Below are 11,284 nucleotides of genomic sequence, written 5' to 3'. Positions count from 1 at the left end.
TATTTTTCAAAGTTATTGAAATTATGAAACACTTTTGGTTTTTTTATTGATGTGTTCAATTGGGCTTATACTTTCCTTAATATTTATCCCATCTTGCATCCCTGATATAAATCCCCCCTAGTCATGATGTATGATTTTTGTAATATATAGCTGCAATTTTGCTAGTTTTTTTTTAACTTTTACATCAATATTCATCAGTTAAATTGACCTATATTTTTTCTATCTGTTTCCTGGTTTAGTTATCAAATTAATATTTTCTCATAAATGGATCCTTTATCAAATTTTTCATATAATTTATACAATATTGGAGTTAATTGCTTCTTATGCTTCCTTCTCTTGGAAGTATATACTGTATGATTAGTCAAGGTACTCAAATAGTGCATTCAGGCTTACCCATTGCAATACTTTGCTAATATTTTACCTAAGTGGAAGTGGTAGCCAATCACCTCTCTTCCCCCCAATGTATTTTATGTGGCTGTTATATCATACACAAGCTGCATAACTTCTTTCTTTGGAAATTTAAGGGTTATTATGATGTAGTCCAAATATGGCAATGGATGAGTAGTTCAAATGTAATATATGTTCACTGGAATTTGTTTTCCATCTATACTAATAATTCAGGATCTGATGGGACAAGACAATTATTGATGACTTTCTCCTTTCAAATAGAGAAATATTTTGCCTATTTTTCTTTTAATTTTCTTCTATAAATAGTTAATAATATGATCACAAACTCAGTGTCTAAATCTGTGAGTACCTAGTAAAGAGAATTAACACAATATATATCTATCACATTCCATAGTTTAATATTTTTATCAATATTTCATTTGCTACTCTGGTCTTGAAATAACAAAGGAATAATTTATTTGTGAGCCTACAGTAAAATACACTGCCATTTTTGGAAGAAGAGTGTAGTTGCTTACTGGTTTTCAGGCATTCTAATGGTGAACAGGGATGTTGCAGTTCATTAAAAAGGAACCTGAAGACCATAAGCAATGAGTGATCTGAGTAGGTGCATAAAGTAAAATGCCACATCGTGGTTATTTCTGGTATTTTACCCAAACTACATGAACCTATATTTATATACGTGGCAGCATATAAGCCAAAACTAAAAGCAAATACTGCACAGGTTTTACTCCACACACAACCAAGCACTTAATTAGTATTATGTTAAGGAATCAGATGTACATATATAGAGAGCACAATCAAGATTTTATACAAATCTCTAAAATTTAAGGTGATTTTTTTATTATTTTTTCTTATATATTATTATTATATAAGGTCAATGTTAAAAAATTACCCATATATATGTTCTGTAAATAAAAAGAACATATGCATGGGTAATTTTTCAACATTAACCCCTGCAAAACCTTCTGTTCCAAATTTTCCCCTCTTTCCCCCTATTCCCTCCACTAGATGGCAGGTAGTCTGATATATACATTAAATATGTTAAAATATGTTAAACCAATATACATATTCAATTTATACAGTTATCTTGCCACACAAGAAAAATCAGACATAAAGAGAAAGAAAAAACCTGTGAAGGAAAAGAAAAATGCAAACAAACAATAACAGAGTGAAACTGCTATGTTATGGTCCATACTCTTTTCCCATAGTTCTCTCTCTGGGTGTAGATGATTCTTTTCATTACTGAACAATTGGAACTGATTTGAATCATCTCATTGTTGAAGAGAGTCACATCCATCAGAATTGATCTTTATGTAGTCTTGCTGCCATGTATAATGATCTCATGGTTCTGCTCATTTCACTTAATATCAATTCATGTAAGTCTCTCCAGGCCTCTCTGAAATCATTCTGTTGGTCATTTCTTATAGAACATAATATTCCATAAAATTCATATACCATAATTTATTCAGCCATTCTCAAATTCATGGGCATCCATTCAGTTTCCAGTTTCTAGCCACTACAAAAAGGGCTGCCACAAACATTTTTGCACATATAGGTTTCTTTCCCTCCTTTGACATCTCTTTGGGAGATAAGCTCAATAAAAATACTGCTGGATCAAAGAGTATGCATAGCTTGATAATTTTTTGAGCATAGTTCCAAATTGCTCTCCAAAGTGATTGGATTTGTTCACAATTCCATCAATAATGTATCTACACCCCACTTTTCCCACATCCTTTCAAACATTCATCAATATCTTTTCCTGTCATTTTAGCCAATCTGAGAGGTATATAGTGGCATCTTAGAGTTGTCTTAATTTGCATTTCTCTCATCAATAGTGATTTGGAGCACCTTTTCATATGACTAGAAATAGTTACAATTTGTTCATCTGAAAATTATCTGTTCATATCCTTGATCATTTATCAATTGGAGAATGGTTTGATTTTTTATAAATTGGAGTCAATTCTCTATATATTTTGGGAAAATATCAGAACCTTTGAATATAAGAATGTTTTCCCAATTTATTGCTTCTCTTTTTATCTTATCTCCATTAGTTTTATTTGAACAAAAACTTTTTAACTTAATATGATCAAAATTATCTATACTGTAATCAATAATGATCTATAGTTCTTCTTTGGTCCCAAGTTTCTTCCTCTTCCACAGGTCTGAGAGGTAAATTATCCTATGTTCTTCTAATTTATTTATAATATCATTCTTTATGTCTAGATCATGAACCAATTTTGACCAGATCTTGATATACAGTGTTAAGTCTGGGTCAATACCTAGTTTCTGCCATACTAGTTTGCAATTTTTCCAGCAGGTTTTGTCAAATAGTGAAATTTTATCTGAAAAACTAGGATCTTTGGGTTTGTTAAACACTAGATTGCTATAGTTATTGAGTATTTTGTCCTGGGAACCTAATCAATTCCACCGATCAACTGCTCTCTTTCTTAGCCAGTTTTTGAAGACTGCTCCTTTATAATATAGTTTAGATCTGGTACAGCCAGGCCACTTTCATTTGATTTTTTTTTCATTCATTCCCTTGAAATTCTTGACCTTTTGTTCTTCCAGATGAATTTTGTTTATTATTTTTTCTAGGTCAGTAAAATAGTTTCTTTTTTTAATTATAGCTTTTTATTTACAAGATATATGCATGCAGTTTTTAGCATTGACAATTGCAAAACCTTTTGTTCTAATTTTTCCCCTCCTTCCCCTCACCCCCTCCCCGAGATGGCAGATTGACCAATACATGTTAAATATGTTAAAAACAATATATGTATACATGTCCATACAGTTATTTTGCTGTACAAAAAGAATCAGACCTTGAAATAGTGTACAATTAATGTGTGAAGGAAATAAAAAATTCAGGCAGACAAAGATAGAGGGATTGGGAATTCTATATAGTGGTTCATAGTCATCTCCCAGAGTTCTTTCTCTGGGTGTAGCTGCTTCAATTCATTACTGCTCTATTGGAACCAATTTGGTTCATCTCATTGTTGAAGAGGGCCACATCTATCAGAATTGATCATCATATAGTATTGTGGTTGAAGTATATAATGATCTCCTGGTCCTGCTCATTTTACTCAAAATCAGTTCGTGTAAGTCTCTCAAGGCCTTTCTGAAATCGTTCTGTTGGTCATTTCTTACAGAACAATAATATTTCATAACATTCATATACCACAATTTATTCAGCCATTCTCCAATTGATGGGCATCCATTCAATTTCCAGTTTCTTGACATTACAAAGAGGGCTGCCATAAATATTCTTGCACATACAGGTCCCTTTACCTTCTTTAAAATCTCGTTGGGATATAAGCCCAGTAGCAACACTGCTAGATCAAAGAGTATGGACAGTTTGATAATTTTTTGAGCATAGTTCCAAATAGCTCTACAGAATGGCTGGGTGTATTCACAATCCCACCAACAATGTATCAGTGTCCCAGTTTTCCCACATCCCCTCCAACATTCTGCATTATCTTTCCCTGTCATTCTAGCCAATCTGATAGGTGTGTAGTGGTATCTCAGAGTTCTCTTAATTGCATTTCTCTGATTAATAATGACTTGGAGCATCTTTTCATATGGTTAGAAATAATTGCAATTTCTTCATCTGAGAATTGTCTGTTTATATCCTTTGACCATTTATCAATTGGAGAATGTATTGATTTCTTATAAATTAGAGTTAATTCTCTATATATTTTGGAAATGAGGCCTTTATCACAACCTTTAACTAAAAAAATGTTTTCCCAGTTTATTGCTTCCCTTCTAATCTTGTCTACATTAGTTTTGTTTGTACAAAACCTTTCAATTTGATATAATCAAAATTTTCTATTTTGTGATCAATAATAATCTCTAGTTCTTCTTTGGTCATAAATTCCTTCCTCTTTCACAGGTCTGAGAGGTAAACTATCCTATGTTCTTCTAATTTATTTATAATCTCATTTTTTATGTGTAGGTCATGAACCCATTTTGATCTTATCTTGTTGTATAGTGTTAAGTGTGGGTCAATGCCTAGTTTCTGCTATGCTAAGTTCCAGTTTACTCAGCAGTTTTTGTTAAACAGTGAGTGCTTATCCCAAAAGCTGGGGGCCTTTGGGTTTCTCAAACACTAGATTGTAAAGGGCTGAATCTCTGAGCAGATGCACTTGGATAACCGAGCACTTAATGAAGAAGATGTAAGGGCAGATAATTGGAAATATGTAGGAGATTAACTATATGAATATTATAATGATAATGGTTCTGAGTCAATTTCCAAAGAAGTATTATATATATACACAACAGAATAAAATTGGCCTTAAAAAATCCTGCAAGTTATAGAAAAAAGAAGTTTTCAGAACAGCCAGATGAGGAAGTGTAAGGAAAAAGAGGAAGACAAAGAACAGTTTAATGACCATATCCCCACAGGGCATGGAGATTTAAGTGAGGTTCAAGGGTATAGTGATTTTCCATCTCACCAGGCAGCTTCAACCCTCCCTATGGAGCAGATAATTGACACAACCCCATCAACTCCACCTTCCAGGATGGAGGAAGGAGGAGTAATGGGAGGAGCAGTGATACCACCAGCACCTCCCTCCCAGCAACCACCTATGAGTAGATTGCAAAAGTCAGTATTTAAGGCCACAAAGGAAGGGAAGTATACAAATATATTCTGTGATTCAACAGTTGAACTCTTCAGGTCAAGAAAGTAGAAGATACACTCCTTTTGATAGAGAAATCCTCAAAGACCTGAAAAAGGCTTGCATTCTTTATGGGGCTACATCAGCTTATCTTAAGATATTATTACAGAATTTGGCTTATGAAATCTTAAGCCCTAGTGACTGGAAATCTATAGCAAAGACATTCTTAGAACCTGGACAAAACTTGTTTGTGGCTTTCTGAATATAGTGAGCTCTGTAGGATACAAGCCCAATAAAATAGTCAAAGTGGAGTTAATACTTCAATCACCTGTGATCAACTAACAGGTGTAGGTTCTTATGCAGACATTTCAGTACAAATTAATTACTCCATAGCAGCATATGAGCAAATCTCTGCTGCTGCTATCAAAGCATGGGCTTCTCTCCACAATCAAAATGACAAGGGTGAAGCCTTCACAAAAATAACACAAGGGCCAAATGAACCCTTTGCTGATTTTGTGGGACTTTTGCAGACAGCTGTCATATGAATTAATGGTGAAAATGACAGTAACAGACATTTTGATAAGGCAACTTGCTAAAGAAAATGCTAATGAGGTTTGTAGAAGAATTATACTAGGACTACGCAAGGATGTTCCTTTAGATGAGATCATAAGATGCTGTGCCACAGTAGGCGCAAATGCCTTTATAGCCAAGCTACGATGCAGACTTCCCAAGATCCTAACATGGGAATACAGGGTCCCTTCTGGCAAGGGACTTCAAGAGATACTCATCAATGCTTTCAATGTGGTAAAGTAGGGCATCTGAAAGCTCAGTGTTGGCATAGAGACAGAATGAGAAAACAGGGTGGGAGAACAAGACCCAATGCCCCATGTACAAAATGCAACAGAGGCTTCCACTGGACCTCAGAATTCCTCAGGGAAATGGGATGAGGGGCCCAGCCCCAGGGCCCCAGGCAAAAAACACTTGGGGCATGATGGCAGCCAATGGTGCACCCAGAGAGTGCCTAGACGGCCAATACCCCAATATGACCAATCATCCAGGAAGCCATATGATGGCAGAAAGGGATTACCCAATCAATCAGCCAGGAAGCAACCTGATGGGAGAAAGGGATTACAATTGGGACAATAGAGTTGTATGCTGCTGGGACAACTGAGATGCCCCCTGGAGAAGTGAAATCTGTTCCTCTCCATCCTATGGATCCCTTGCTTCCAGGCACAGTAGGCTTGACCATTTCACCTCCTAAGAGTACGTACAAAACAGTGTCCATCTATACACTGATGTGGGAAACTGGAGAATGTGTAGATAATATCCAAGTCACTTATACAGGCAGACAATGTGTGACTTATCATCCAGGAGAAGTAGTAGAATCAGGTTTACTAATATAGACTCCTAATAAGCAATCTGGTGATAGTCACCCAGATTCTGATTCCAAGCAACAAAATCCAGGAATATACTGGGCAGCAGCTGTGACAGCTGACTGACCTATGCTCACTATCTATATAAAGGGCATGCCATTAGAAGAATTGGTAGACACTGGTGCAGATTGGACAGTCATTAGAGATGCCAATTGGCCCAGTCACTGGCCAAAGATTAAGGCAGACACCTACATGTCTGGCGTAGGAGGATCAATAGCAGCTGAAGTTAGTGCTACCCCTTTGAAATGGACTTTTGAAGGTGAAACAGGAGTTTTTACTCCTTTTATAATTGAAAAAATCCCCATAAATCTGTGGGGAAGAGAAATTTTACAACAATTAGGGTTAAAAATGAGTACTTCAGTTTTTTAGGCAGAGCTGCTGTTGAAGGCCTGCCAACACTTTCACCTGTTCCTGTCCAATGGAAAACTGATACACCAGTGTGGATAGAACAGTAGCCCTTAGGTAGCAATAAAATTCAAGCCTTATTAGATATAGTACAGGAGCAACTTGACCAAGGACACTTACAACCTTCTCTAAGTCCTTGGAATTCCCCAGTGTTTGTTGTGAAAAATAAATCTGGAAAATGGAGAATGTTGACTGATTTAAGAAAGGTAAATGAACAGATGGAAACTATGGGAACTCTTCAGTCTGGACTTCCATCTTCTACTCAGTTGCCTAGAGAATGGCCTCTTTGGATTATAGACATTAAGGAATGTTTCTATTCTATCCCTCTAGATAAGGAGGATATGAAAAGATTTGCCTTTTCAGTGGCCACCGTTAACTTAGCTGAGCCTTATAAGAGATATGAATAGACAGTTTGCCACAGGGAATGAAAAACAACCCTACTATGTGTCAAATGTATGTTGCTGCTCCAGTAAGTCCAGTAAGAAAAGCATTTTCAAAAGTAGTATTATTACATTTCATGGATGATATATTGGGATGTGCACCTGAGGAAATATTAGAAGCATGTCTACAAAACACCATAGAAACACTAAGGAACTACAAATTGCACATAGCTTCAGAAAAAATTCAGACATGCTCCTTTTCAATATTTAGGATATGAAGTATACCCTAAGGTGCTTACAGTACAAAAACTGTCCTTAAGAACAGAGAAGCTACACACCTTAAATGACTTTCAGAAATTGTTAATAGATAGCCAGTGGATGCGACCAGTGTTAGGCTTGACTACCGATCAATTACAACCATTATATGACATTTTAAGGGGAGACAGTGCTTTAAACTCATCATGTCAGCTTACAAAAGAAGCTCAAAAGGCTTTGAGAAAAGTTGAACTGGCTTTATTCAATGTGATTGAAAGAGTCACTCAAAAACCTTTGGAAATATCAGTTTTTCCTACTCACGAGGCACCCACATCAGTCCTTCATCAAGGAGACGGTGTGACAGAGTGGGTAAACCTCCCAGCACAATCAGAACAAAGCCTTACTCCTTATCCAGTGCTTGTGGCTAGAATTTTATTAAAGGCCATTAATCGAGCAGTACAATTATCTGGGATAAAACCTGACAAGATATACACCTTTTATACTAATACACAAATTAATTTGTATGCTGTGAAACCATCCCAGAGAGGCAAATTTTAATAGCCATGGCTCCAAATTTTACACATGGGTCTCTATTAAAGATAACCAGACTATTATGCAATTGGCAATGGATTATTGAAGAAAAGGTTTCTAAAGTTCCCTTGAAGGACCAACTATCTTTACAGATGCATCTAAACATTATATTTGCTCTGTATACTCTTGTGACTTAACTATAAAGAGAGTAGTCAGAACTCCTTTTCAGTCCACTCAGCAGAATGAATTGTATGCAATCATTCTAGCTCTTACATTGTTTTCCAGAATATAAAGATAATATCTGATTCAGCCTATTAAGTAGGTGTGGTACAAAAAATTGCCACAGCCCAAATAAAATTTGCAGCTTCTATTATTTATCAGCTCTTTAAGAACTTCAAGAGCAAGTGAGAAAGCATCCAGGTAAGATTTATATCTTGCATGTCCACTCATATAGTGGACTTCCAGGTCCTATTTTTGATGGAAATTCAAAGTTAGATAGCCTTTTAACTATGTTAGCCAGTACTCCTTTATTTCAGGAAGCCCAAGAATCTCATTCTAAATATCATCAGGCTGCTTGACGTTTACATTTGCAATTTGGGATAACAAAAGAGGAAGCTAAGAGCATAGTAAAAACCTGTATAGCTTGCCTTCCTTTCCACACTCCTACACTCTCTCCAGGAAACCTCATGATTTCAGACCCAATGAAATTTGACAAATGGATGTGACCCATTATAAATTTTTTGGTTGTCTGTCTTTTATCCATGTTGTAGTAGACACCTTTTCAGGACTGACATTTGCAACACCTACAGCAAAAGAGAAAGTCTGAGTGGTCACTGAATTCCTTATATAAGCATTTGCAATTATGGGTGTGCCACAAGCAATAAAAAGAGATAATGGACCTGCATATACTTCTACACATTTTGTACACTTTTGTGCATAGTATAAGATTTTACACACAACTGGCATACCCTTTAATCCTCAAGGACAGGCAATAGTAGGAGAAACTGAGACATCAAGATGCTCCTCCAAAAATGAAACAAAGGGGGAGCCACAGGTAACCCTAGAGAACTTCTAAATTTAGCTCTTTATACTATTAACTTCTTGATTTTTGACAAAGGTGCACTGGCTCCAGCAGACAGGTTTTATAACCCACTGGGAGGGCAGTGTCCAGTGTGAGCAGCTCCACTATCTTTAGATAATCACCAAGTGATGTGGAGAGACCCAGAAAGTGGTGAATGGAAGGGAACAAATAGGTTAACTGCTTGGGGGAGAGGGTTTGCTTGTAGCTCTACAGATGGAGAAGAAATCAGATGGGTACCAACGAGCTGTATTCACCTTGTCCATTGGAGAGAGATGGAACAAATCCTTGAAATAAAGGAGAAGACCCAAGAAACATCAGGTGGTTCTGTTGCTGACTGTGCCCACCACTGAATGAGCATGGCGGTTATGGCATTTGACTCATGGACATCAAAAATTGTTGGACTTCAAAACCCTCAGGAATCATTGGATTCTCTGAGACATGAAAAGACTGTTGTAGGACTCGAAAGTCCTCAGGAATCATTGAATTTTCTAAGAAATGATAAGACTGTTGCAGGCTCTCAAAATCTGCTGGAATCATTGGATTCCCTAACACATAAAAGGACTGTTGCAGGACTTCAAAAACTTGCAGGGATAATTGGATTCCCTGACACATGAAGCAATGGACAATAGATTGGTTTTGGACTATCTCTTGGCTGCTGAAGAAGGCATATGTGTGACTGTTTACATACCCTCCTTCTAGGACTTCTGGAAATCTTTTACAACACTATGTTGATTCATATTATTTGTTATATCACTACTTCCATGTACAATTCATGGTCGTTACACAACATTGAGCCTGCACTGACTGTGGGGAGAGTCATCACTAATAGCCTGTGCGTTATTGCTATCTGCTTGTGTAATACCTCCCATGCTAATGGGTTTGTGCATATCTGTTTCTAATAAGACCCTTCAGCCCAGAAACCCACTAGCAATCCCCACTTCCCTTTGGTGCTTTTCATCTCCCTTCCTGAGATGTCAGGGAGGGCGTGATCATCACCTTTTTCATGCTTTCACCTCCCTTCCTGAGAAGTCAGGGGGGGTATGATCACCTCCTTTTCAGGGTTTTCACCTCCTTTTCTGAGTTGTCAGGGATGACATGATTACGTGTGTTCTAAAACAAAAGAAAGCTCGAGATGTAAAGGGCTGAATCTCTGAGCAGATACACTTGGATAACCTAGCACTTAAGGTTAATTATCAATTGGACAATACTCTATTAGCATTTGCTTAGAAAACGGCCAGCCCCACCATTCTGTGCTGGCTCCGTCTGTTGGCTATAGAGAGATTTGGAGGAGGGGAAAAAGGGATGGAGTAGGACTAGCAAGGTGAATCCAGGCAGTAGAAGAAAGAGGACATTCATGTGTCCAGATTCTCTCCTCTCCCTTCAACAAAGAATAAAGATCAAGGACTTTTGCTTATCTTGACTCCAGATGATTTTAAAGTGTCCAGGGTGCTAACATGGTCTTCACACTAGATTATTAAAGTTATTGACTATTTTGTCCCTTTAACATAACCTATTCCACTGATCAACTAATCTATTTCTTAGTCAATACCAAATAGTATTGGTAACTGCTGCTTTATAATATTATTTCACACACACACACACACACACACACACACACACATACATACACACATTATATATATTATATAATATAATTTTAGGCCACCTTCATTTGATTTTTTTTATTAGTTCCTTTGAAATTCTTGACCTTTTGTTTTCCATATGAGCTTTGTTGTTATTTTTTCTAGGTCATTAAAATAGTTTTTTGGGGGGTCTAATTGGTATAGCATTAAATAAATGGATTAGTTTAGGTAGTATTGTCATCTTTATTATATTTGCTCGCCCTATCCAATGACATTTAATATTTTTCCAATTGGTTAGATCTGACTTTATTTGTGTGGAAAGTGTTTTGTAGTTTTGCTCATATAATTCCTGATTTTTCCTTGGCAGATAGATTCCCAAATATTTTATACTATTGGTAGTTACTTTAAATGGAATTTCTCTTTGTAACTCTTAACTGTTGGATTTTATTAGTGATATATAAGAATGCTGATGACTTATGTGGGTTTATTTTGTATCTAGCAACTTTGCTAAAAGTATGGGTTCTTTCTAATAGCTTTTCTTTTTTATTTTTTTATCATAGCTTTTTATTTACAAGTTATATGTATGGGTAATTTTACA

Source organism: Sarcophilus harrisii, chromosome 2, assembly GCF_902635505.1.
Source record: "Sarcophilus harrisii chromosome 2, mSarHar1.11, whole genome shotgun sequence".
NCBI lineage: Eukaryota > Metazoa > Chordata > Mammalia > Dasyuromorphia > Dasyuridae > Sarcophilus > Sarcophilus harrisii.
Note: the sequence above shows the minus strand (reverse complement) of the source record.